General features: G+C 54.4%; 1 protein-coding gene across 1 annotated transcript in view; it reads left to right on the top strand.

Annotated features, from left to right (window-relative positions):
• Positions 1–27,177, top strand: part of LOC144286245 (uncharacterized) — a 176,316-nt gene that overhangs the window by 19,859 nt on the left and 129,280 nt on the right. The gene's annotated exons all lie outside the window — the stretch shown is intronic.

The raw sequence follows: 27,177 nt of genomic DNA, 5'->3' as shown, positions 1-27,177 counted from the left end.
AGGCTGCGTAGCCTTGCAAGGGCTTTGTTTGTCCTCAGTTTGCAGCAGCAGAGCCCAAGGCTCAGCAAGGTCTAGTGACTTGCTCAGGGTCACCCGGTGGCCCGTGGGGCCCCGTTGACCCTACAGGCGGGTGCTCCCTCGCAGACACTCGGTGTGGTTCCCGCCACCTGTCAGCAGATCACCTTGCGGGAGAGTTTGCATCAGTAAATCAGTATGTTTTGTGTTTGACAGAGGGCCTGGAGAAGCCAGCGTGTCCCTGCCCGTGTCACCGAGAGGCCGGCGTGGTGCGAGGAGGACGGGGTTCGCTCGGGGGGGCTCTCCCCTGCTCTTCTCCCGGCCCAGCCCCCACGGGCCCCGCAGGCCCCAAGCCCTGGGCCTGGCACGCTGCCCCCACCCTGGGGGGCCGCCCTCAGTTTTCATCATTGCTGACGACGCATCCGCCTCATGAAGCGGCTGAGACGGTGCCGAGGGGGACCCGTTGTGCCTTGAAGGAAATCGTCTTGTCTTCCCTATCTTTTGGGGTCTGCCCCACTTAGGGGGGGCCTCCTTCACTGTTTTAAGGGGTCCTCCTCCTTCTTCCTCCTCCCTCTTCCTCCCTCCCCCCTTATCCTCCCTCCTCTTCCTCTCCCTCCTCCCCCTCCACCTCCTCCCTCTCCCTCCTCCCCTTCCCTCCTCCTCCCTCCCTCCCCCTCCCTCCCTCCTCCCCCTCATCCTCCCTCCTTCTTCTCCCTCCTCTTCCTTGTCCTCCCTCTCCCTCCTTCCTCCTCCTCCCCCCTGCCTCCTTGACCCTCGCATGCTGCCTCTCCTTAAAGGCACAGATGCCAGATGGTAACTGCGCACCTACTGCGTGTCAGGCTCTGCCCGTGCAGCGTCACTGCTCCTGACATCAACGTTGGGAGGGATTCCACTCTGCAGCTGGTTTTACTGATGTGGCTTGAGATGTTCAGTGTTGTCCTGCCCACCGTCACGGCTGGTGAGGGGCAGAGCGGGGATTTTAAACCAGGACTGGAAGGCCGTGTGCTTCCCTGAGGCTCCGGCCTCTGTTCAGAGCCGGCTCGGCCCCCAGCTCCCCTGAGAGCCTCTCCTGGGGACCCGTCTCCTCCAGGCCGTGGCTCGACCTTTGGATTTTTCAGCCCTGACTCCTTAGACCTTGGTTACGAGGTTTTATTCTCAGCTACCTTGAGTTGCCTTTTGAGTGCATCTACAAGGCGGCAAACTTGAAAATCCAGAGCACGTTCTCTAACAGGACTGTCGCCCGGAGCATCAGACACAGGGCCAGGCACACCGCAGAGATCTCTTTAAGTACCTGCTAACTTGGAAGGAAAAGCACTGAAGTGGCACTTGCGTGTGTATGACATGCCACCTTCTGGTGACATTACACCTGCAGGTGACTATTATTAGCCTCACTTTACAGCTGAGAAAACCCAGAAGCGCACCCAGGGTCAGACAGCTGACCTGGGAGCCTGCGGTCTGTGCAGCCCACGACCGTCAGCGGGGGACTTGGGCACCTGGGGGGCAGGTGGTGGCTCCGAACATGAAGCTTCATTCTTTCCTATGAGCCGCCTACGTGGACACCAACCTTTAAACAAAAGAACAGCTTTATTGAGAAATAACTTAAATCCAGTAAAATTCATCCTCTGTAAAGGTCTGACTCCGTGAACTTCAGTCGATAGGTAGAGTCGTGTGACCATCACCACAGTGCAGTTTCGAGACATTTCTGTCTCCCTCCTCACACGGGCCCAGATTTCCTGCTGCCTGGCCAGCCCTGGGTCATCTGCTCTGCAAATTTGCCCTATGGGGGCATCTTGTGTCCACGCAGTCATAGGACATCTGGCTTCCTTCACTCGGGGGTTCTGAGAAGTGGCCAAGGGGCCACCACTGACTTTTCGTTGAGTCGTGTGTGTGTGTGTGTGTGTGTGTGTGTGTGTCCCCAGACTTAACTGCGGGCCCCAATACGGGTTGATCAGAAGCATGCACCTGGGTGGGGGGTGTGCTGGGAGGGACGGGGGCCCCACCTGGGGGTCTGAGCCCTGTCTTCTGTGCCTCCCGCCGGGGGCTCCCAAGCTGTACACCCCACCTTGCCAGCCAGCTTTAATGGACCTGGCTTCCTCCTTCCGGGCGGTTTCGGCTTAATTAAGTCATAATGACAGACGGAGAAGCTCTGTTTCCTGGCAATTAAAGCAAGTGGAAGATTGGAACTTGTGCCAACCCTCCTCCCAGCCAGGAAGGACTTGACCCTCCCATGGCCTCGCTCCTGCTCCCCAGAGAGCATCTGGGAGGATGTTGGCAAATTCCCTCCTCTCTCCGACGCTCCCCATGGCTGCAGCTGATTTTTCTCTTCCCTGGCTGATTCTCAGGGCTGTTCTATGCAAAGGTAAAAAAATAAAAAATAAAAAATAAAAAATAAAAAATAAAAATAAAATAAAATAAAGAAATAATAATAAAATAAAATAAAATAATAAAATAATAAAATAAAATAATAAAATAAAATAAATAAAATAAAATAATAAAATAAATTTTTTTATTTTAGATGTATTTTCTAAATTTCCCATTTAGATGTATTTTCAGGGTTTTCCCTCCCTTCCTCCCTCCCCAGCCCCAATCCAAGGAGGCAGGGAGACAGAGAGGAGCCATTTATTCATTCAGCCAGCACATTCTGGGGTGTCTGGTTCTCGGAGGCTCCCCAAGGGGCAGGGAAGGGAATATACAAGGTGGACAGCTTGAGGCTGGGTGGACGGTAGCACCCGCTCCAGATAGGGGAGCAACCGGGGTGCTGCTGCTCGGAACGGCCAGGAGGAAGTGGATGCAGAAGCCAGGGCATGGGGGTGCGGGCTGGCCAGAGGGGGAGAGGGGGCAAAGCCACAGTGTGGCCAGAGCAGGTGACCAAGCCCTTGCTCCGAGGCCGGTGGCCCACAGATGTGCCACAGGGAGGCCGCAGGGCTGTGGCTGCTGCCATCGGGGGGAGAAGGCAGGGGGGTAGATGCCTGGTGGCAACCTCGAGGTGGGTGTGGGCTGTTGGGGAAGCCCCCCACCCCCACCCCAAGCACCCCTGGCCACACAGTCCATGCTTTTCCCAGCTGCCATCCCTCGGGGGTGCTCCGGTGGGTTTCCTTCTGTTCTCCAGCACCGTTCCAAGCACTCGCTGCTCCGAACCCCTGGGACTTGGCAGCCCTCTCTGCAGCATCCTGCCTCCTTGCCATCAGCTTGTACTTTCCGGCCCCTGTTCCAGGCCCACGTTACATCCTGGAGAGTCCTGATCTCACAGCAGGTGGTTTGATCCTCCTTCCAGCGTAGCCTCTCGTGTTCCTTTTCTCTCTCCTGTTCCGACATCTCTCGTCTTGTTCTGTTTCCTCGCCCGAATAATACCTGCAAAAAAACCCCAGGATCACGGTTTGCTGAATGGCAGTACCCAGCAGACGACCACCGGCTTTGGCTTCGTCTCATATAGACGAGGCCTGTAAACCGCCTTTTCTCCATTTTACCTTTCGGTCAGACTGGGCATTTCAGTCGTAAGATGCAAAGTGCAGGTGCATTCCTGGCCTCCGCTTTCCACTTTTTTTTTTTCTCCTCTCGAGCTGCACATCCTGGAGATACCTGGAGACTCTTCAGTTATGTTCTTGGGCCTGCCTGGCACCCAGCTGCCACCGAAGGACCGTTGGTCCCCATAAGTGGATTTCCAGGTTCAAGGTGGGGTGTGGAAATCTTCACAGTTGGAGGAGAAACTGGAGTCTCAGCCTTGTTCCGCGTCGCCGGGGGGGATCCCTCTGTCCATGTTCCCATGTTGGCTGCACCCCTCTCTCCCCCTCTCCTCCTGCCTTCCCATCCTCCAAGGACCACTGGGCACGTGTGGGAGGGGATGGAAAACAGGGATTCCTTCTGGGCATCGAAGAGTCTTCCTCTGTTTGTAGCCCTGCCCTGCCCTGCAGCTCTGAGCCTTGAGCAAACAGCCCTTGAAAGGGGAGAGCTGCTGTGTGCTCCCAGCACTGATGGCCTGGCCCCAAGTGCCACCAACTGCCCTGACTTGAGAGTTGCTAAGTGGCCCTGCAGGATGCAAGTGCGTGTGCGCACGTGTGTGCATGTGCGTGTGTGTGTGTATGTGCATGTGGATACACACGAACACGTTTGTGGTAGGGGTGGCCGAGCTTCTCTTCCAGGAAAGCTCTTCCAAATCCTGTCCCGAAAGGAGGGGAGGTGATGGGAAACGTCACGGAGGTAAATGTGACAGCGAGGAGCACGGAGGCTGTTACTGTTCATTTTCATGCAAGGGACACGTTGAAACGGTGTCAGAAAATTCGAGCCCTTGGCAGTGGCCTGGGGATGAAATATGTCTGAGGTCCCCTTGCCGTGCTCGACCGGATATCCGTATCACAGCAATGTGACAGAGCCACAGTAGCGGGTCCCTTCCATTCTTCCGTCACTTTTACACGACAGGAGACGTACCCACGTCACAGTGTACCTTGTTCACGATCCTTCGTGGCACGAGGACCACTGAGTCAGTGGACCATTGTTGCCTCAGCATGTCCCCAGTGCTGGGTCTTTGGGTTTCCATTTCTCACCCCAAGGCTGTCATGAACATCTTTGTACTTTTGTGCATTTTTTTTTTTTTTTAAATAACGAGCATCTGCAGTGACTTGAGTCTCCTGACTTGACAATTCGAGATCCCTTGTCCCCGTTGCTTTGAAACTGTGGTGAGTTTGGGAAGAGGAGCAGAGCTGTGGCCCCTGCTCCCTCGCCGTTGGGAGGTGGGGCGGCGGTGGGACCTGGTCAACGGGAAGCGGCCTTCGCGGTGGCCGGAGAGGCCTGGGGGGCTGTCCGTCGCGGGGCCGTGCCCTCTCCCTCTCTTCACCCTCCTTCACTTGCGGGGAAAGCTCTCGCAGTGTTCAAAGCGTGGAGCCTCGTTGCTGCCCTTGCTCCCCCAGCACTGCACACTGAGCCCCAGGAGGGCCGGGTCCTCCGCTTGCCCATCCCCTGGTCTCCCTCAGCTCCTGGGGAGGCCGTCCCCTTCCTTCGGCTCCCTCCTGCCTCCCCCTTCCTGAGTCTGCCTCTCCCAGGACCCAAGGCTGGTCCTCCCTGGCCTCATGGAGGAGGGGGAACAGGAAGCCCAGGCCCCAGCGTTTGCCAGAGGGTCAGTAAGATGGGTTGATGGCCAAGACCCTGGAGACCCCGCTTGCCATGCTGCTTCTAGAATCCTCTGATGTCAGTGCTGAATCAGCCCTGGACTCCTGGGCCCCGGAGAATGGAGCAGAGGGGAGGATCCTGCGGTGCATGTACGTGCGTCTGATTTTGTGCATGCCGCCGTCCTGGGGCTGACAGGACCTGTGTCCCTGTCCCTATGTCCCAAGCTGAGGGCTTGCCAGTGGGCTTGGACGGTGTCCGTCACGGAGGGTTTCGCTTTCCCATCTGAGTGCTCTCCTGCCTACAAAGGGGAGGGAAAAAAATAAAATAAGAGGAAGGGAACAGTAGAATGTTCCTCAGTCCTACAAAGAGTGAAGTCCTGACATGCTACAGGGTAGTTGAGTCTTGAAAACATTATGCCCGTGAAAGGAGCTGGAAACAAAAGGATCACGTATTGTATGATTCTGCGGCTATGAAGGGGACAGGAAACGGGGTAAGGATCGCCAGGGCCTGGAATAGGGTGGGGGTGAGGGCGCCACTGCTTCATGGGGGCGGGGTTTCCTTTCAGTGGGGTGAGAATGTTCTAGAACAGAGAGTGGGGAGGGCAGCACCACAGTGTGGCCAGGCTCGGTGCCGCTGAATCCTAGAGAGTTTTGTTAGGTGAATATTATCATAAGAAAGACGGAAAGGAGGGTACGCCTGGGGCTTGGCCATAGGATTTGTCTCAGGGAAAGGCTCAGAGTTTCATCTACCCGGCTTTCTGCACCTGGCCGGCCCTCTGTGCCTCGTAGGAAAGCGTTTGGGACCCAGAATTGGAGGAGGAGGCCCTTTGCAAAGTTTCCCCAATTTTTCAAGAGTCTCTTGGCAAAGGGAAACTACGTGAGCTATGTAGAACCCACGTCCTGGGGTGGTGGGTGCAGAAGCTTGACCCTCAGGGCGGAGAAGGGGCTCCCACGGAGAGGGGGGCTTCCTGGGGCCCACTTGCAGGGGTGCCTAAGGGATCCTGCTCGGGGACACAGGTCCCTTCCTCCGGGGCTGCTCCCGGCCTCATGCAGACTGTCCGAGGTGCTTTGGCCTTCATGGGCCTCTTCCTTCCTAAAAAAAAAAAAAAAAAAAAACAAAGCAAGCAAGCAAACAAACAAACAAACAAACAAAAAACTGTATAACAGAACCAAAAGCTGTGTTGGTTTCCATACAACCACATTGACATTATATAGTAAGACATTTCCTTCAGCCTAGAAATTCGTGTTCTTTTTTATCTCTTCTGATTTTAAAATAAATTAAAACATTTTCATGGCCCTTAAAAATACCATGGGGCCTGCCTCTGTGCCCCCGGCCTCAGTTACCATGACCAGGCCTCTTGCCCCGAGATGAAGGTCCCCCAAGGAGTGGTTACAGCTCCCCCCGGGGGCTCAGCCACGGAGCCTGCCCCCCCTCCAGTTCTCGTCCTCGGGGAGGGACAACCGAGGGGGGAAAACCGAGGGTGGTGGCTGGGAAGGGATGCTCATACGGCTCCACGCACGAGCCCTGCTGAGCCATGGCTCACTCACTGGGTGGATGTTCTCCTGGGGCAGAGAATATACTTATGTACGCAAAGCAAAGCTTATTTCCAGATCCCTTTCTCCCAGCATTTGGATTCACACACCACGGGGGACACAGGGAGAGGCAGGGCTGCCGCCTTGCAGGGACGATGGTGTGTCCTCGCCGACGGAGCTGGAATCTGAAGGCAGCGTGCGCTGCGGGCCGCCCGTGTGGACCAGGCAGGAATTCACAGACACCCGGGGCTGGAACGGAGGCAGCTTTCGTGATGAAGGGGGGACGTATCCTTGGGGTCGTACATAGGTTTCAACAGACTCCCCCTTCTTGTGGATGTAGGAAAGGCTCACATTGTCATTGTCTGCCCAGAAACCCTGTTGGGGATTGCTTTTGACATAAAATATTTATTAGGACAGGACAGAAAGGGGGTAAGTACAGAGAAAAATTGGGGCTGGTGTATTTAGCCCATGTTTTTGATCCTGATGCGAAGTGGCTGTGCAAGTTGGCGGCTGTTCCTTGTTGGGCCATTTGTGTGAGGGCAGTTCTGGCCTGGAGGGACCGCTGTCAGGGGTGCCGGGGGTGTCGGGCTGGGTGGCAGGGAGGCCACGCTCTACCGTCAGCCTTGGGGCAGGAACACCACCCGGAGGGGTCGCTTGTCCTCTGGGCGGGGAGGCCTCTGGGGATTTGGGGCAGGTGCCTTGTCTCTTTCTTGTATTTTCCAAACTCCTCCGGGGCAGGACCCTGCTGGGTGATGCCGGGATGGGAGGGGGGTGCAGGCAGGTCCCTCGGGGCCCACCGGCAACATGCTCTGAGGCCCACACCCATTCCTACCTCACTTGGTAATAGGGTGAGATACAGCAGCAGTTGTAACATAATGTGGAGCATAACCTGATGAGGTTCTTAACAGCGGAGGGAAGTCTCAAGGCAGAGAAAGGGGCTGCAGACCTCCCAGCCGTGACTCCCCCCACCGCTGTGTGCAATGGGCCAGGGCTCCTGGGGACGCGCCCTGGGCTCCGTCAGCCACACTCACCCCAGGTTTATCCCAGCTCCGAGTCACTGAGGCCGGCGCTCCTGAGAACAGGCTCATGTTTGCCTTTGGGGAGGTGCTGTGCTAACATGAAAACCACCCTGGCCGGGTGACACCTCCCCAGGCTCGGCCAGCAATGGGCCCAGACATCAGGTCGTGCAAGTCACTTTGCACTTTGGGGATTTACACTCCTCATCTGCAAGTGGGGTGATGGAACTAGCCATCCAGGGGGCTGGGGCTGCTGTCACGAGGTGGTGAGCACCTGTGCATGTCTGCGTGTGGGGGGAGAATGTTCTGTAAAGTGATGTGATCTCAGATGTTCAGCGGTACCGTCTTTTTTTATCCTCATAGCACTCGGCAAGCGTGGGCATCTCTACAAATGCAGAGCGAGTGGCCCGGGTTTGCAGCTCCTGGTGTCCCCAGGTCCCTGCTTACTGAGCCAGGCTGAGAGGGGCCTGCATCTCGCAGCATCTTGCAGCTCAGATGGTTCTGGGGTCTGGAGTGGGTCTTTTTCTTACCGCTTTTTCGGCCCCTGGAGCCTGCCCAGGGCCTGGTGACGGCCAGCCCGACTCTAGGGCAAGGGTGCCCTCTAGTGCGTAGACGAGGGTATCGAGAGTATCGCAGGCGCTTCTCCACATTGTACCAACTGGAGGCTGGGGCTGAAGACCTGAAAATCCAAACTGCGTTTTCTCCCCCGGCTTGGACGGTGCTTTAAAGACGTTGTGGGTCTTTGCAGAATGTTCAACAGGCTTAGTACGCTTGGCCTTGTCGCCAAATGAACGTAAGGCAGTTTGCTTGCAACCTTATTTTTATAAGTAAGGCAAATAAAGGTAGAAAAAAATAAGATGAAACCACGAACAAAGCTAGGATAAAACGGTCTGCTATAATCCTTAAATGTGGCATGGATATGGTCTAGGGTGGTCTAGAGCTTTCTAGATCAGTCAATTCTTGGTAGATGACATTGTCTACGTGCTTTGGTAGAGATGCCCCAGCCCTCTGGGCTCCCCCCACCCCCCAAAACACCATATTCTTACAGAGACTTTGGAACTTCAAGGTACGTCTGGGTTCATCTCCTGTCACATCTCTCCACGGAGGTGTAAGCATCAGAGAGCAGGTCTGTGACTCGGAGGAAGGCGGGATGGTGCAGGGCCAACCCGGTGTAACCAAGGATGCTCTTGAATATCCAGAGTGGTGGTTCTCCAGCCTAAGTGCATCTGGGCCATGTGAGCGCTGTTAGAACACAGATCCCTCTTCTGCCCCCAGAGTTTCTTTTTTTTTTTTTTTTTTATGCCCCCAGAGTTTCTGATGCGGTAGTTCTTGGGTGGGGCCCGGGGATCTGCATTTCTAATAAGCTCCTGCGATGCTCATGCTGCCCGTCTAGGGATCCCACTGGGAACAGGTCAATCCACATCTTTCCATGAATGCTTGCAGGCAGCAGAGCTTTTTGGTGACTATTCGCTGGCACAAGCTTTTAAAGCTCTGCGCTGTCAGGCCCAGGAGGGTGGCTCTTCCATGCGGGTGTTAAAGCGGAGGGCCCTGCTGAGATGGGGCTGCCACCTTCATGTGAAGATGGAGGGACTCACGAGAATGGGAGGCCTTGTCTCTGCTGTGCTGCAGCTTGACGGTCACCAGAAAGCTGTTGCACACGCGAGTAACAGGAGTTACAAGCTCGAGGGCCAAGGTTTGGCTACAGGCTGTCGTATTTTAGCCTAGAAAAAAAAATTTTATTTCATTTAATTAATTTATTTTTTAAAAAGCCTTATTTATTTGAGAAAGAGCAAGGGGAGGGGGAGAGGGAGAGGGAGAAGCAGACTCCCCACTGAGCAGGGAGCCCGATGCAGGGCTCGATCCCAGGCCCTGGGATCGTGACCCGAGCTGAAGGCGGATGCCCAACCTACTGAGCCACCCCAGTGCCCCCAGAGCCTAGAAAAAGCTTTAAAGCTGTTGTTCCTAAACATTCACCTTGACCTTTTCAGAAACGGAAATGAAACCCCACATCTCAGTAAAGCAAGTTTGCCATGCAGACTCCTGGTGTCTCCCTCACGATGCAGGCTGCCCAATGACCTCCCTGCATAAGGGGATGGTCCGCCATGTGAGTTCTTTGAAACTGGTTAGAGGTCAAGATAATCTCCCACAAACAGAGTCCTCAGTTCTTGGAACTGGATACACACCAGGGCAGGTGTCCATTAGGGCTCCTTCCATGGTTACCACAGTAAGATCATATCCTCTCCATATAACGGAATAGGGGTTGGGGGTTCAGGGGGGTGGGTAGGCATACCCCGTCGAGAGGGAGAAACCACCACCAAAAATTGGCAGACCATTTCTGAAGCACTGGTTTAAATGACTTTCACCTGTTAACTTATTTTTTTAAAAGATTTATTTATCTGGTAGAGAGAGACAGCACACAAGCAGGAGGGGCAGAGTGAGAGGGAGAGAAATCCCAAACAGACTCTCCACTGAGCACAGAACCCAACATGGGGCTCGATCTCACGACCCTGAGGTCATGACCTGAGCCGAAGCCAAGAGTCAGATGCTTCCCCGACTGCACCACCCAGGCTCCCCCCACCTGTTAACTTACTTAATAGTTGCTGTGCATCACTAGATCCAGGAGCTGGATGAGGAAGGCCAGGCCCTCTGCTAAGCCAGGGACCCCGGGGTCATGCATATAGGGAGTGGCCGAGCTGAGGTTCAAGCCCAGGCTGTCGGGTTGTCTGTCTGGAGCTCTGAGGTTTTTTTGTTTGGTTGTTTTTTGTTTTTTTTGTTTGTTTGTTTGCTTTTGGAGCTCTGAGGTTTAAAAGATGGGGGCCAGGAGCTCTGCTCCCCACAGTGGGGATGGTTAGCACGCTTGTCGAGATGAGCTCTGCTAGCCCTGGCTCTGAAGGGTGAGTACAGGTCATCTCAGGGGTGAGGGGGGTGCACTGAGTGGCCTATAAGAAGCTTGGCTCTTGGGAAGTCTCAGGCAAAGAAGAGAGTCCGAGCTAGGGGTGGCCTCTGTCCTCACCTGTGCACCTCTCCTTGACATGGGTGGGGTCTGTCGCCACCTAGTGGTCCTGCGCTGTATCGGCTCTTGAAATAACCGGGATGTTTGGGACAGGGAGGAACTTGTCTGACTGGGACCCCTTCCAGGGGGGGGCTCATCTCTTACAAGAGGACCCCGAGGGCTCTGATAGGGCAAGGGGGCGGTCTTCTATGGTTCCGGTCTTGAAAGGGGCCAGGAGGCTCATGGAAGACAGCCGGTGCTTCAGGGCCAGCCCTGGATCCGAGGCACCCCTGAGCGCCCTGTGACCTGGAGGTCAGGTTCCTTAACTTTCCCCCTCCGCCCGGTTCCCATTTATAGGCAAACTGGTGCTCGACGTGGTTTGGGAATTAGAGGAAATAAACTGCCTGGCACACAGTAGCTGTTCAACTGCCTTTCGTGATGGCCCGTGGACCTGGGGCCAGTGAAGCTGTGCGTATACAGCTTGCTGACCCCATCCTACTGTATCATTCCTGGGGTGGGGAGTAGGGTGGATAATGGTTTGGGCCAGTTATCCACCTGTCGGATCAAGTAGAGTGTTTAAAATAAAGTTTTTAATCGTCCTGTAATGATTCTGGGTTTCCCGGGGAATTTGAAAAGTTAGTACAGAGAGTTCTCGTAACATCTTCCGTAACCCTGGGGTAGTCCTCAAACTAAGAGACTAACATCCGTGCAGTGCCAGCACCTGAACTACAGACTTGATCTGCATTTCCTTCGTTTCTTCACCGATAATCCTTTTCTTTTCTTTCTTTCTTTTTTTTTTTTAAAGATTTTATTTATTTATTCATGAGAGACACAGACAGAGGGAGAAGCAGGCTCCATGCAGGGAGCCCGACGTGGGACTCGATCCCGGGTCTCCAGGATCAGGCCCTGGGCTACAGGCAACACCAAACCGCTGAGCACCCAGGCTGCCCCAATAACCCTTTTCTGGGGGAGGATCCAGTCTGGAATCCCACACTGCATTTAGCCTTCTCCGGTCTGGGCAGTTTCGAATGACCTTGACGATTCTGGACAGTGCCGGTCATGCGTTTTGAAGAATCTCCTTCAATTTTGGCTCAACCGTTTTTTTTTTCTTTTTTTTTTTTTAAACAATAGACTGGTCTGGGACAGAGTAGCACAGAGGTGCAGTGTTCTCCTTGCCTCCCATCAGGGGTACGTGATATCAGTGTGATTTCTCCCTGGAGACACTGACGTTCATCACTCGATAAGGCGGCTCGGCCAGGTGCCTCCACTGCACTTTTGCTCTTTTTCCCTCCCACACTCTGTCCATGAGAGGAGAGTCCCCACATTCAGCCCACGCTCCGCAGGAGGGGAAGCCAGCTCGTTTCCTGGAGGGGGAAGTACCTGCATATATTGTTTGGAAATCTTCTCTAAGAGAATTTTGTCCTCCCCCTCCCATTATTATATCTGTTGGGTTGTTTATTTTTAGACCAGTATGGGCTCATGAATGCCTCTTGAAACGCATTTTTCCTTGTCTTGATCATGGATTAACTCTTTCCAAGCTTAGAGAGTAACCCCAGCTCTGGTTTTAGGATTTTGGGTGAATACGCTTTAGCATTTCTTTTAGTGCCGTATTTTTAAAAAACTCACGATAATGTATATGGATAATTACCACCTGGATTTGGACTTGTGGGGTTGTTTGGTAAAATGAGAAATAGGTTTTGTATGGGGGTCTGTTGGTGGCAGGCGACGCGGGGCCCCTGCAGTGGTTGAGGGCTTTGGCCATGTCATTTGGGGGAGGCTGCAGGGCATGGGCCCTGCTCCTGCACAGAAATCCTGGTGCTGCTCCGACCGAGTGTACCTCTAGGTGGGTGACCGCCCTGCTGCAGCTCTGTCACCCGCAAAGGCAGAGGGCCAATAGGTCAGACTGCTCGGGGGCCCCTGCACCGTCACAGTCGAACCGCGGTAGGACTGGATCTGGACCGTCACTCATTTATCACATTTCAGCCTGAACAGTTTCCATGGTACCCACAGTGGCAACTTGCGGGGGCTGCTGACCTCGGATAAGTGTGGGCCACCTCTCCCCCTTCCCCTTGTCCTTCTCCCTGACCCTCTGTCCAGGAGTCCGCCTCATTGTTATTGGGTGGAGCTGGCCAGGCACTGCCTCAGTCAACTCTTTGAACCAGGGGTGAGTGTGCGTAAGGGTGGGGATGTGTGCACAGAGCAGCTGTGTGTGTGTGTGTGTGTGTGTGTGTGTGTATGTAGAGCACGAGTACACGTGTGCACAGGTGTGTTTTTGTGATTGCATGTGTGCAGGGGATGTACAGGCATACGCATTGAAGTGTGTACATGGGTGTGTCCCTGTATATGTGGCATGAGTATATGTGCATGAGTGCAGGTATAGGAGTGTGTGCGTGCACATGTGCGAATGTGTAGGCATGTGCTTTGAGTATGAGTGCTTGAGCGTGCAGGTGTGCACACGTGCGCCAGCCTGCATGCATGTGGGGCGTGTTCACAAGTATGGGGACGGGTGCATGCATGTGTGAGTTTGTATGGGTGCAGGTATATGTGTGTGCATACTTGCGGCTGTGTAGACGTGTGCATGTGTGGGCTGTGTGCATATATGTGTGATTGCGTGTGTCTGATTTGTGGTCTGAAGGCCACCGCTTCCACGTGGTGCCTTCTTTAGATGCATCCGTGTGACCCCCCCAGGTGTCGTAATCCCACTCATCGAGAGGACTGTCTTTTCTCTTCATCTGCTGATTTAATGAGTTTGACTTCACCAGAAACATTTCTTCTTGATTGTTTTCAAGGTTCTTGGGAGGTACCTCCTGTGACCATCCCTTGGGTCACTTACACAGAGGTGTTTCCCCCTGCCCCGAGCCCTGTTATTTTCCTGTAGCTAAAATCTCCCTTCTACTAAACACACATGGGCATATGCTAATGTCCTTCTTGATTGGCTCATAAGTTGTGGGAAAGAGACAGCATGGGGCCTGTGTGCATAGGTGTGCATGTGTGTGCGTGTGCACCCCCACATGTGCAGGTGAGTGTGAAAGGAGGAAATGCTGTTAGGTGGATCTGAGGGGGTGAGGGAAGAACTGGATGAGGCAGGGGCTTTAGGAGTTGGAAAGGGATTCCAAGCTCCCCAGGAGCTTATGGGATGGTTGGTCTAAAGCCGACATAGTCACAGACATGTCATGTAAAACGCACTAGGAATTTGCTGGAGAGAAGGGGCTGACCTCTCTCAGTGGGGAGATGAAGGAGGAGCCAATAGGTATGGAGCTTCTATGGGGTTGATGGGAGGGGAAATCAAGTCACAGCCTGCTGGTGTATTTCAACGGGGACCTTTGCGTGTGCAGTGGGGTTAGGGACATGGATGTTAGGGATGGTCCTCTAGGCATCCCCCAAGACTACTTATCTAGGGGCGACACTGGAGGCCTAGGGTTGAGGTGATCGGGAAGGTGTTTAGGGCAAGCAGTGTAAGGGAAGGTCCTGCTAGGGTTTGGCTAACAGTGGAAGGGCCAGTACTGACCAAGGTGATGTGGTGTTGCCTCTCAGGCCTCACCAAGAAATTTGTTCTTCCAGCAGGAAAGACTTAAATGAGGAGGTGGAGAGCAGTTTAGAGGGTGTCCTGGCTAGGGGCCCATAAAAATATGTTCATTTAGGCCATTCTGAGCAAGGGAGCCAGATTGCAAAGAGCAGAGGGACGATCACTAGCTGGGGGGAGTGTCAGGCGCAGCTGCCCTGCTTAACTTTATGGACCGAAAGGTGAGGGTCAGTGTGGGAGTGGGGGTGGGAGTGAGCTTGCCAGCCCAAGGAAAAGAGTCAGATTTCCATGGTTAAGTGGGCTCCGTGAGTATATAGTAGACTTATAACTTATTCAATTGTATACAGTAGGTTGTGGCAGAAGAATTGGTGCACAATGTAGAATTTTACGCTTTAGACACTGCTGGGCAGTGCGGGGAGGAGGGCGGTGAGGGCAGCATTGGGAGGGGCTTCCTTGCTGAGTGACAGTTTTGCCTTGATGATGCTGGTATTGGGAGGCACCGGGAAGGCTTTGGACAAGAGGTTTTGGGGAAGATAAACCAGCACCCGGTCTGTGAGGGTGGGTTGGGGATGAGGAGAGGTGAGGGAATTGGGCAGATGCTGCTGTCGCCACACAGCAGTGTGAAACCGTAACCAGGACAGTAGCAACCGGGCAGGCTGGCCGTCATGTTGGGGGTTGTCCAGATCTGGTGCAGAGTTCCGTATTTCTACAATTGTTAACCACCTTCCTCTAAAAGAGAGTCGAGGTCATAAGTCATCACCTTCGCATCTAATTTTCTTTCTCTTTACTCACTCAGCAAATATCCAAGTGGCTCATATGTGCCAGGCACTGTTCGCAGTACTTACTTATATTCGTAACCTCACGGCTGAGTAACAAGTCACCCCAGACTTTGCAGCTCGAAACAACACGTGTCCTCTCAGGTGTCTATGGGGCAGGAATCTGGGTGTGGTGCAGCTGTGTCCTCTGACCCAGGGTGACTCCGGAGGTTGCAGTCAGGGTAGTGACCGGGGCTGCAGCCATCCGAAGGCTCAAGTGGGGCGGGATCTACTCCCCAGCTCACTCGAAGGTTGTCGGCCAGATTTGGTTCATTATGAGCTGTTAGAGGGAGGGCCCTGGGTCCTTGTCACACGGGCCTCTGAATAGGTCTGGTCACACTGTGGCAGCTGGCTAAGGGAGCAGGAGAGAGCGTGAGAGAAGGAGCAGCACCATGGAAGCCACAGCCTCGGGGCTGCGTTCTTGGCACCTGCGTTCACGGAATCCCGCACAGCTAGTAGACAGTAAATGCTCTCCTTTTGCATGCTTTAAAATAAGAGTAATTAGCGTTTGCCACGTAATAAACGTATTTTGGACAGGATGTACTGAGAGACCTCGGGTGTAAAATAGACTGCCGTGTGTGTCTTGGAGAGAAATGATAGGCATTTTGGCTGATGGCACCGTAATGCTAAAAACTTTTCTGTTCACTTATCACATCTTCACGTAGAAAGGTAATTAGAGAGCATTTATAATCAATACGTAGTAAATATTTCATTTCCTTCCTGAATGGTGGGCTGGGCCTTGGGAAGCAGAGATGAATAAAAGTGGAATCGTGTCTCATGCTCAGCTCGTGCTGGTGGGGGAGGCAGATATTTAATTGGATTATTGCACCCGATGGTGTGCGTTGCGGTTCCGCTCTGCATCAGCCCTGGGGAGCGCACAGAGGCAGGAGGGACCGACTGGTTTTGCAGACCGGCACGGAAACGCCATCCTCGTGAAAAACCCAAATGTGAGGAGTCCACCTGCAGGCTTCAGGGATGGGGGGATGTGACCCCCCGCTGCCTCACCTGAGTGTATTGGCCTGAAGGACTGGGTCGTGGCCTCACGGGGCTCCTGTATGACTCACAGGACGTCGGTAGGATTGTGGCTTCCCGTGTGGTGGGAAAGCAAGAGGACGCAGGTTGAAATACGTACATTTTTCCATCTGTAAAAACCTGACTCACAGATGACAACCTGAGGGTCCCCCACCCGGGAAGGGCCTTACCTGGGCAGGCCCAGTGCATCCCGTAGGTGCAGGAGGCCTGGTGCTCAGGGCTCATGATACTTTACAAGGGCCACAAAAATATTTCAGTTTCTTTCAAAATCAGAAGAAAAGTGAATATAGCACATTATATGTAGTAATGCAGCCAACCTGGATTACCTTTATGTAACCAACACAGTGATAAGATACAATTAAAATGTTTTTTTAAAATAATTTTTTTAAATGACAGAGATGGCCCTGAGAGCCAGAAGTGTGTGTACCAGCGTCAGAATGCAGCCCCGTAAGTGCATGCTAGCCTTTGAGGTGGCCCCGGCCCTGAAAGTCTAGAACTGTCAAATTCGAGAATACCCAGAGAAGGTACACATGGCCTTAGGGTTGGTCCTCGCGGAGGAACTCGTGGAAGGTCCCTATGACGCAGCAACTCTATTACTACATCGTAGAAGATAAGGCAATTTTAAGAGCTGAACACCGTATCAGCCAGTTGTCTGTTTTTTGATGAAGGAAGGGACTCGTGTGCTTGGCGTTTAGGAGGTACTGAGTGAGTGAGTGTTGCAAGTGACTTTGCCACGACCGTTGAATTATGCTCTGTGTTTCACGTTGCACACACTTGTAGGCTGCTTGGACTCTGGACACGCAAGGAAAACTATCTAAATCTGCAGTGACCAAGGAAGAGAGAAGGATTCTTGCCTATTCACTTAAAAGGGGGAGACTCCCTTGTACAGATTCTCCCCCAAAGTCAGGGTCCCTGGGACGCTGCACTGGGGGTTGGGTGGTTGCCTGGTGAACATGGTACCCGGACATTGGCAGGGGAGCTGAGTCCAGGACCCCTAGACCACCTCTGGTTTCCCCTTCCCTTCCCCCTTCCCTTCCCCCTTCCCTTCCCTTCCCCCTTCCCTTCCCCCTTCCCTTCCCCTTCCCTTCTCCCTTCCCTTCCCCTTCCCTTCTCCCTTCCCTCCCTTCCCTTCCCTTCCCTTCCCTTCCCTTCCCTTCCCTTCCCTTCCCCCCTTCCTTCCCTTCCCTTCCCTCCCCTTTCCCTTTCCCTTTCCCTTTCCCTTCCCTTTCCCTTCCCTTCCCTTTCTTTTGTCTTTCTTTCTGTCTTTCTTTCTTTGTCTTTCTTTCTTTCTTTCTTTCTTTCTTTCTTTCTTTCTTTCTTTTCCTTCCTTCCTTCCTTCCTTCCTTCCTTCCTTCCTTCCTTCCTTCCTTCTTTTTTTTTTTTTTAAGATTTTATTTATTTGAGAGAGACAGAGACAGAGCAAGCAGGAACATGAGTTGAGGGAGAGGGAGAAGCAGGCTCCCCACTGAGCAGGAAGCCCAATGCAGGGCTCGATTCCAGGACCCTGGGATCATGCCCTGAGCTGCAGGCAGCCGCTTAACCGACTGAGCCACCCGGGCACCCCTCACCCCCTTCCCAGTGGTTCACTGGAACTCGCAGGACTCACCATAGAGCTGCACTCACAGCTACGCATGATTTCAGTGAAAGGAGAAAAAGCAAAACCAGCCAAGGGAAACGGGTGTGTGTGCAGTCTGGGGGAGACCAGGCACAGGCTACCAGCATCCTTTCCCAGGGTAGCTACCTGGAGCACGCAGCCCAGGGCAGCAGGCAGGAGCTGCACATGCAAATCGAGAGGTGGTCTCAGTGCAAAAATGCACGCTGGATTTCAGAGTCACATGAAAAAAAGAGCATCGTAGCCCATGAATATTTTTTAAAATACTGATTTCATATTGAGGTGATAAGATGTGAGATACCATTATATCTGGGTTAAATGAACATTATTAAAATTAACCTTGGCTGCTGCTTTTGAGCTTTTTCTTTTTTATTTTGAGGCTTTATTTATTTATTTGAGAGAGAGGGAGTGGGCGAGAGAGAGTGAGCGAGCACGAATTGGGGGGAAAGGAGCAGAGAGAGATGGAGAAACAGGCTCCCCGCCGAGCAGGGAGCCCTACACCGGGTCCATCCCAGGACGTGGTCATGACCTGAGCCAAAGGCAGACACTCAACTGACTGAGCCACCCAGGCCGTCCCTCTTTTGAGCCCTTTAAAGTGGCTGCTAGAACATTTTAAATGACGTGTGGGGCTCATGGTCTGCTGTTCCTGTTCACTGCTGGCCTATGTGAGGTCTTCCTACGCCAGTTTATCCCCCACCCCTACTCTGAGGGGGACCCACCCTTATCCCATGATACAGATGACAGAGCGGAGGCACTGAGAGGTGCTGTAATTTGTCCCCAGGGTGTCTGGTTCCAGAACTCACCCTTCTGACCACTGCATTCTCTTGCCTTTCAAGATCTCACTGCTCTCAGCTCACCGTGTAGCCCGGGAAGCAGGAAATAAATACTAATGTTGTAGGTTTCGAATAGTGCTGTGATTGGGGCATGCGCAGGATACAGAGGGAGTTGGTCTAGTTTTTTGAGGAGGCATCCTGGAGGGCTTCCAGGAGGCAGTGACATTTGCACCGGGCTCCGACGGTAGTTGGCAGAGAAAAGGGGTGAGCCTTCCAGGCGGTGGAATCGAGTGTGCACAGGCACAGAGCGGAGAGGCACATGGTGCCATGTTTGGGAAATGCAGACAGTTTGGGATGTCTGAGGGAATCGTCGCCGTGCAGGGGACCTTGGGGGGCAATGAGGCAGGCACAGGGACGACAGGAGTCCGATAATCCTGGGCTTTGTGGCTGGGTTGGCCCTTACCCTGGTGGAGGAGGGAAGACAGTGCATCTCACTCAAGTAGAGAAACAGCATGATCTGAAATGTGTTTGAGGAAGCTCGCCCTCCTGGGGAGGCAGGTGGGTTGGGGGCGGTGCAGAGCGGGGGCCGTGGGAATGCGGATCACGTAGGAGGCTGTGCAGAGGTCTGGGCAAGACCAGGAGGACCTGGGCACCCACCAGAGAGGAGGGCGCGGCTGATGGGGGACATCTTCGGACGGTTGATGAATGCCAGGGACATTGTGGGTGCAGTGGAAGGTGGGTCCAGGATGGAGCCTGGACTTCTTGTCTCCACGCAGTGACACCTGTGCCATTCAAAAATCTGCAGGAGGAGGCCACAGGCTTGAGGGCGGTGGCGCGAGCACTCGCAGCAAGACGAGGTCCTCAGGGGGAGCATGGACGAGGCGACTCTGCAGGCCCTGGAACTGGTCATCTAGCTCCTTGGACAGAGAGAGGGACTGGCCCTCGGGGTGACACTGGCTCTCAGTGACCATGGAGCCCGGCCATCCTACTAAGCACTCTGCATATATGATGTCATCTGATCTTTTAAATAACTTACGGTGTTTCATCCCAATTATACAGAACAGAAAATGGGCTCAGAGAGGGTGACCGACTTGCTGATGGCCACACAGCTCCTACGTGGGGACGAGGGGGTCAAAGCCTCCTGGGTCTGGCTCTCTCAGAGCTTGTGCTCTTTCCTCTGTCAGGCTCACCTGGTGTGGAAGGAGCAGGTGACAGGAGCTCCACCAGGGAGGAACGTAGAGAAACAGTGGGTGACGTTGAGAGGGAAACCAGAATGTAGTGTCCAGGATGCTGGAGGAGAAGGGGGTGTGTAGGAGGGGAAAGGCCAGGGGTACAGTTCTTCCAGGGGGAGGGGCGGCAGAGCACTCCTCGACTTGGCAGTTGGGGTGTCATTGGCCACCTCGAGTCAAAGCGCTTTGAGGGACAGGTGGGGCGTGGCGGTCGATTGCAGAAGCCAGAGCAGTGGCCGGGAGGCGGGGATGCAGAGTTGCAGGGGAGGTGGGGGGAGCAGAGGGGGACCTACCCTGGAGGTGGTGAAGCAGCAGCCCCTCACCTGCTTGGGCCCTCTACGCCCTGCACCGAACTATGTGTCTCTCGTCTCATGTGTATTTTAAACCTCATTATTTCTCTTAAAGGCACTGCCCCGCCCTCCAGAACACGGTACAAGCTTCAGGTCCCACAAAACCTGAATCCACCCCTGGGAGACGGGGGCTGGGTGGAAAGAGGGGGTTCAGGAGGCAATAAGCAAGGGAGTGGGGGGCTCTGGCCTCTGAGATCCAGGCAAGCGAGGCTTTGCCACTCACCCGCCGCAGACCTTGGGCAAGTCATTGAACCTCTGCGTGCTTCCTTTTCTGTAAAACAAAAATCACGAACGTGCTCATCCCCTCGGGCGGTTTGCAAGGTTTAATAAGATAATGTGTATAACGGAATTAGCGCCATCATTCGCACGGAGCAAACACTCCGTGCCTTTGCTCTGATTTCCTGTTATAGAATATTCTTGTTAAAATGTATTTCCTGGGGGATCCCTGGGTGGCTCAGCGGTTTAGCGACTGCCTTTGGCCCAGGGTGTGATCCTGGAGTCCCGGGATCGAGTCCCGAGTCGGGCTCCCAGCATACAGCTTACTTCTCCCTCCGCCTGTGTCTCTGCCTCTTTCTCTCTCTCTCTCTCTCTCATCAATCAATCAATCAATCAATCTTTTTTTTTTTTTTTTTTTTTAAATGTGTTTCCCTGGTTGGTGTTCTCAGGATTTGTAATTTTCCTGTGTTGGGGTCCTGCTGTGGTCCGTGGATGGAGGGCCTCTTGTGTTCCCCCATGATTTGTTTGGGAGCGTCAGATCCTGTCCTGGGAGGCACACACTGTTTCGCAGGAGACATGTGGCCCTTGCAGGGTGGTGGGCGACCACCCAAGCCCACTTCTGGGATCACATGTACCAAGTGGCCCGTCGCACAGGCCCGAGGCCACGTCCCTCCTCACTGCGGTTGTGTGCCTCTGCGCCACCCCCAGGGGTGTGACCGGCAGCCCTGCTGCCCATCAGATCTCCCCCTTTCCTCTGGCCCCGCCGCTCTGGGGGAAACAATCCTTTGTCACTTGGAGCCAGTTTCTGGAGGAGAGGGTAGGTCTGCGATTGCAGACGCAGCCCCCGAGCATCCTCAGGGCAGCCGGTTCCTGGCCGGCCCCGGGTGTGGAGCGCACCCCGACAGCTGGTGTCCGTCTGCGGGCTCCTGCCTGCGGGGCCTGGAGTGACAGCTTGGCAGGCCCGGGCCACCGCGCTCCAGACCCTCCCCCAGGGCCCGTCGGGGACCTCTTTCCGGGCCCCCGTGTGGCCATTCCCCGGGAGGCCGCTTGATGGAGCTGTGGCTCCACCGGGCGGCGGGCGGCGGGGCCGGTGGCTCTGCGGGCTCCCGGCGTGGACCCGGGCCTGGCCCAGCACCACCCGCTCCCGCCCCGCGAGGCAAGAAGCCCCGGCCTCGGTGCCCTGGCCCAGGCCCCGGCCTGGCAGAGACGATCCAGCTCACCCCGGACTTTTTATTCTCCTTAAACCATGTTTCTTTTTTTTTCTTGTTTTGTTTACCTGCCTCCTTGCACCACGTTTCTGCGGTCTCACTAATAGCTCTTCACCGGGTCCCTTGCCCCAAGCCCCGGGGCCTGCTCAAGAACTATAATTTCATTTAATCTCTGCTCTGATTTGGGGTGGAGGAATGGAAGGAAGAAATGGCCGGGCTGGCCTATTTCCTCTTTTCAAGCTTTTCTGTGGCTCTGATTTTGCTCCAAGGAAGGAGGAAAAAAAAAAAAAAAAAGTCCTTCTTAGGGCTGGTGCTTGGGAGAGAAAGGTGTTTGAATATAAAGTTCAAGCGAGCTGTCTAGCGTGGAATGCAAAGCGAAAAAATTAAGAAGAAAGGAAGCTTTTTAAAAGAGGACTTTTTATCTGACTCCAAACATGCTGCAGTGGCGCTTTTATAAAATCGTGAAAAACACGGAGGAAGAAATAGAAAGCTTTCATGATTTTTCACCCCGAACGGACTTCTATTTCAGTATCTTATTCTCAGCTATATTGTCAATCGCACGGATCTGCCTTCCCTAATCCCCCAAATTGGATCCATTGATTCCCGGGTTTGGTTGTCTGCTTTTTAATGTAATACATCAAGTACGTTTTTAAATTTTTTTTAATTATTTTTTTTTACTTCCCCCCTTGGCAAGCTGGCTTTTTTTGAAAGCTGAACTCAAGCAGGTCGACTTTTGAAGCTTTTCTGTGCAGACGGCTCTCAGCTAGGTGTCTGTGCGAGAAGATCTCCCTGAAGCCGTGATTCAGACGGTTGGAAGAGGGTGATGGAAGTGTGGCTTCCGGGGGGCAGAGCTGGGGAGATGTGGCACGTGGTGAAGGCCCGACTTGCCCCGTTTCGACTTGCAAAGCGAGCTGCCCCCACTTAACTCAGCAGCTCTTAGAGCCCCCGGAGCGGGGTGACCAGGCCTCCGGGCTTTGAGCTTGCCTCGCAGAACCTCCGGGGTCTGGTGTGTAGCCACAGCTTCTCCAGGCTGCCCGGGTCTGGGGACCGAGGGGCGGGGCTCAGGGGTCACCGATTCAGGCCCTTGTCCCTTTGGAAGATCCTGGGCAGAGGCAGGAGGCCCGTGTGTGCGTGCCTGTGCATGCATGCGTGCGTGTGTGTGTGTGTGTGTGTGTGTGTGTTGCAGGGGGTGTCGGGCTGCTTGTCCCAGGTCGGGCTTCCTCTCCCAGGCGGGGGCAGCAGCAAGGCTGCCCGAGCCGACCAGCCTGTGTGCCCCACCTAGAGCAGCAGCAAAGCGCAGGGGCAGGAAAAGGCTGGAGCTGGCACCCCTTGGTTCCCTGCTTTGAGGGCAGCGGGGCACTTAGCTCCAGGAGAAGTGAAATTTCATTTTGTCTTCTCTCTCTCTCTCTTTTCTTTTTCTTTCTTTCTTTTTGTTTTCCCCCTGCTCCTACTCCTCTATGCCACCCTGCCTGGCTGCCCCTGGAGGCACGATGGGTCCTGTGGTTTCTCAGGACGCAGGGAAGAAACCGCAGGGGACAGGGATAGAGGAAACAGAGCACTGTGGTCATCAGAGCTGTGATAGCCCGGATGACACTGAGGTCCTCTGTGCCTGCAGTGGCCCTGGAGCAGGACAGGGTGATGGGGGTGGTGGGGGCACAGCATCCCGTAGCCACACTGACCAGAACTCACACCCCAGCTTGGCCCATCTCTAGCTTTGTGTTCCGGGGGCAGGGAGAAATCCCACAACCCTCTTGGCTTTGGTTTTCTTATCTAGAAAGTCCAGAAACATCGACCAATCCATAGGTTTGATGTGAGGACAGCTGAAGTAATGGAGAGCGCTTTCTTTTTTTTTTTTTTCAAAGATTTTATTTATTTATGCATGAGAGACCCAGAGAGAGAGGCAGAGACACAGGCAGAGGGAGATGCAGGCTCCATGCAGGGAGCCCGATGCAGGACTCGATCCCAGGACCCTGGGATCATATCCTGAGCTGAAGGCAGACGCTCAACCACTGAGCCACCTGGGCGCCCCTGGAGAATCCCTTCTTAAAAGCTGGTAGTTAAAAAAAAAAAAAAAAAAGCTGGTAGTTACCAGATGCCTCCCATGAGCCACATGCTATGTTAATCCTCACAAGACCCCAACAACGTACATGTTATCATGGTCCCTGTGGTGGGGACCTGACACCCAGACAGGCCATTGTCGCTGTGCCCACAGTCCCCCAGATGCCAGGCCCTGGAGCCTCCGAGCTCGACCCTGACACCTTTTGCCTGGTGGCTGTGCCCCCCCTCCTGCCGCCTCCCCAACACCACTCTCCTCTAATGCCCCTTCCCCGTGTGCTCCGGCGTGGCAGGCAGCCAGTCAGATGGCGGCTCATCCCACCCCTTGCCAAGGACCTCGGGTTTGGAGCTTTGCGGGTTTCTTCCTCCAGAAGTCATGGGATCCACTTCCTGTTTCTGAAACTCCACAAGAAACCACCCTGGAGCTTTGAATAAAGAAAGGAGCAGCGTATTCGGTAGTGGATATGCACGTTTGTGGTCATAAGACATGAAAAACGTCTCTGCCGTATCTCGTTTCCACTAAGGAAGAGCAAACCTTTGAGGATGCACGTGTGTGTGTGTGCGTGTGTGTGTGAACATGCACTTGAGTAGGTGGGGAATCCTCAGCCCTGCAGGTGGAAAGAGCACTGGAGCCAGATGGCGTGACCCAAGGCATCAGGTAGGGGCAATGCTGGGAGACGGAGCATCACTCCAGAAGGCAGGCAGGGGTGGGGTGGGGGAGCGCAGGGGGCAGGTGGGGAGAAGCAGGGCGGCAGAGCAAGCCTTCCAGGGCAGGATGAAAGGCCTGGGGTGCCTTCTGGGGCTCCCCTGCCTACGTGCCTCTTGTGTCCTTGCTGCTGTGGTTTTCTTATCCAGTAAGTCCAGAAACATCGACCCTTCAGACCCTTCAAAGAAGAAAAGGTCCTTTCATTTGACTCTCAGGGGCTGGCCCCCCAGGGCAGTGCCTGCGGTGACACCTGAGTGCCAGTGGGTATCACTTGAAGCAGTGTCTCTGGTGGAGGGAGCATGCGTGCCTTCAGGCCCAGCCGTGGCAAGGATGACGGTGGCGATGAAGGGCTGCTGCTGCCCGCTGGAAGGCAAGAGAGAAGGCAGGCATATGGCAAACGTGGGGACCCGACTCGGCCAGGGTGACGTTATTTACTTTCTGCTGGGCCAGGTGTCTTTGGGGAGGGACTTTCTGATAGACCCGGTGAGAGAGCTGTTTCCTTTCTAGAGCTGGCCCCGGACTGTGCTTTTCTCCCTAGGACTTGCTGTCTGAGGGGTCTCTCCATCCTGTGTGACAAAGCGTGGGAGAGAGCTCAGTTTTAGGGCACACGCACGTGTGCACACACACCCCCACACGGGTTGTTAACACAATTCATCTCCAGTTGAGATGGGAGGCGGCCACAGCCTGTGAGAGCCACAGGTGGCAGATGGAGATGGCCCCTTGCATACCCCCAGGTCCCACCCTGAAAACCCACGTCGGGGTTGGGGGGGGTCCCCACATTCCCCTGATGTTCCCACAGGTGACTCTGCTCAGTGGGGACCATCACCTCTTTCATCCTTACGATGCTGGTGGCTGGCCTGAGGACTTACCGCCAGGTTGGAGTTCCTGGCCTTTCTTTTAGCTCTAAAAATGACCCCCCCACCGGTGCTAATTTGGGGAGGCATGAGGGAAGTGGTCCTGGGGGGATGTTGGCATTTCCTATCGCTCTTGGGTGGTGAGGCTGAGGCTGCTGTTGTGTCAGCAGGAGCCTCTCGCGGGCCTTTCCCGGAGACCCCTGGGCACCCCTGACACACACATCAGCAGGTGTGTGTCAGTGATGCAGGGTATTCCAGTAATGCTGCGTGTGATGCCCAGAACGGTACTTCATAGAAACAGTGAGAGGCTGCCCTCCTGGGGCTTAGAGTCAAACACTCATGTAAATCCCATAAGCAATAGCTTGTGTTTATTGCCCGTGTGCTGTGCCCAGATGGTGTTTTGCATGGGTTATCCTGAGACCTTTCACAATTCCGGGCGGATGGCTAGGTATCATTGACATGGTGGGAATGCAGAAGCATATTCAGAGAAGTTAAGCAACTGGCCTGAGGTCACACAGCTTGTTTCGGGCAGAACTGAGAACCTGATTCTCATCTATCTGTCTGCCTCTCCAGAGAGAAAGTGCCCTTCCTGCTCAGCGCCAGGTGACACTGGGGGCCAGAGCCAGGGGTCTGCCCCCCCCCCCCCACCGGAAGGGCTCATATGCTCAACTTGACCCCCTTGAGAGCCTGCTGCAGCTAGAAATGCCCCGTGGGACTGACACCGCAGCCCACTGCCCTGCTCCCCGGGGATGCTGAGGAAGGGGGAAGTGTCAGCTAGCCCTCTGGGCAATGATGACAGAGGAGCATGTGGTTGTCTTCTGAGATCTGATCTTTGCTGTCTGGCAGTTGTTCAAAAACCAGCCGGACAGCTACGTGCTGTGGTCAGACCCCTCTGGGGTTTCTGCTTCCCCATGGGATCTGCAAGCCGGAAGGTGTCTAAGACACAACCCACTGACCTGCCTCGTGGTGACAGCCATGTGCACATACCTGAGTCCATTCATCCCTGGATGTCGCAAACAGGAAGAGTTCGCTGCCTTCCTCCCCGCCTGCTGCCTCGGGTCCCGGGGGCTGACTTCACCTGCCCGGGGTTCTCCTGCTTGTGGAGCCTCTCTTCTCCTCGGAGCGAGGGACGGAGAAGCCAAGATGACCTTGCTTGGGCTTCGGACTCAAGCCTCGGGTGAATACACGTGGGCCTGCACCCCGGCCTGCCTCTCCCCGAGCTCCTTCAGCCTTCACGTAGTAGAGGTCACCTTCTGCAGACTGCAAGTAAGCGCGAGTGGAAGGCAGAGCAGTTGTTTGCGGGGCGAGCTAGCTTGTCAGCGGAGCCTCTGCTTGAGCAACTCGTGGCCCAGCACCACCCCGCAGACTGCCCCGGGGCGGGGGTGCAGGTCTGACACTTGTAAACATCCGCACCTGGAATGAGTTTGGATACCTGTTTTGTGTTTGAGAAAGAAAACCTCTTATCCGCAGATCTCCACGAGAGGAATTTATTCATTTGTTAATTTATTCAACAAATATTTGTTGGGCCTGCACTATCGGCCTGGCAGGTGCTGTGTGCCCGGGCTACAAAGATGCATGCAGATACGTGCCCTCCAGGGCAGGGCTCAGATAGTCGGTAGGCAGACCTGTGGGCCAGAAAGTGGTGTGTGGTCAGTGGCTGGGGAGGGAAGTGTGGGGCTCCTGGGGGTCCGCCCGGCCATGTGGGACGCGGTCAGCGGGAAGACGCGGCCAGGGAGTTTCGTTCAATGGGCTCTAAAGGACGAGAGTGTTCCACGAGTGTTGGATGGAGGAACTGAGTAGGGGAAGGGCATTCCAGGCAGAGGGAACAGCGTGTGCAGAGGCCCCGGGGCTTAGAAGAGAGGTTAAGGGATAGTGAGTGGAATAATAGGAACGCCCGAGCTTCAGCTTTGGGGACGAGAACACGCAATAGTGCAGGTAAAGTGCAGAGCGCAGTCCTAGGAAGTAATGCTCTAAAGAAAGGTCTGCTTTTACCATCTTTCTGCTATTAAAATAACATCATCCCTTCCCTCTTCACCACTTGTCTGAGGTTTTTTTTTTTTTTTTTTTGAAGATTTTTAATTTATTTATTCATGAGAGGCACACAGAGAGAGGCAGAGACATAGGCAGAGGGAGAAGCAGGCTCCTC

Source organism: Canis aureus, chromosome 16, assembly GCF_053574225.1.
Source record: "Canis aureus isolate CA01 chromosome 16, VMU_Caureus_v.1.0, whole genome shotgun sequence".
NCBI lineage: Eukaryota > Metazoa > Chordata > Mammalia > Carnivora > Canidae > Canis > Canis aureus.
This window is presented reverse-complemented; position numbering and strand designations above follow the sequence as displayed.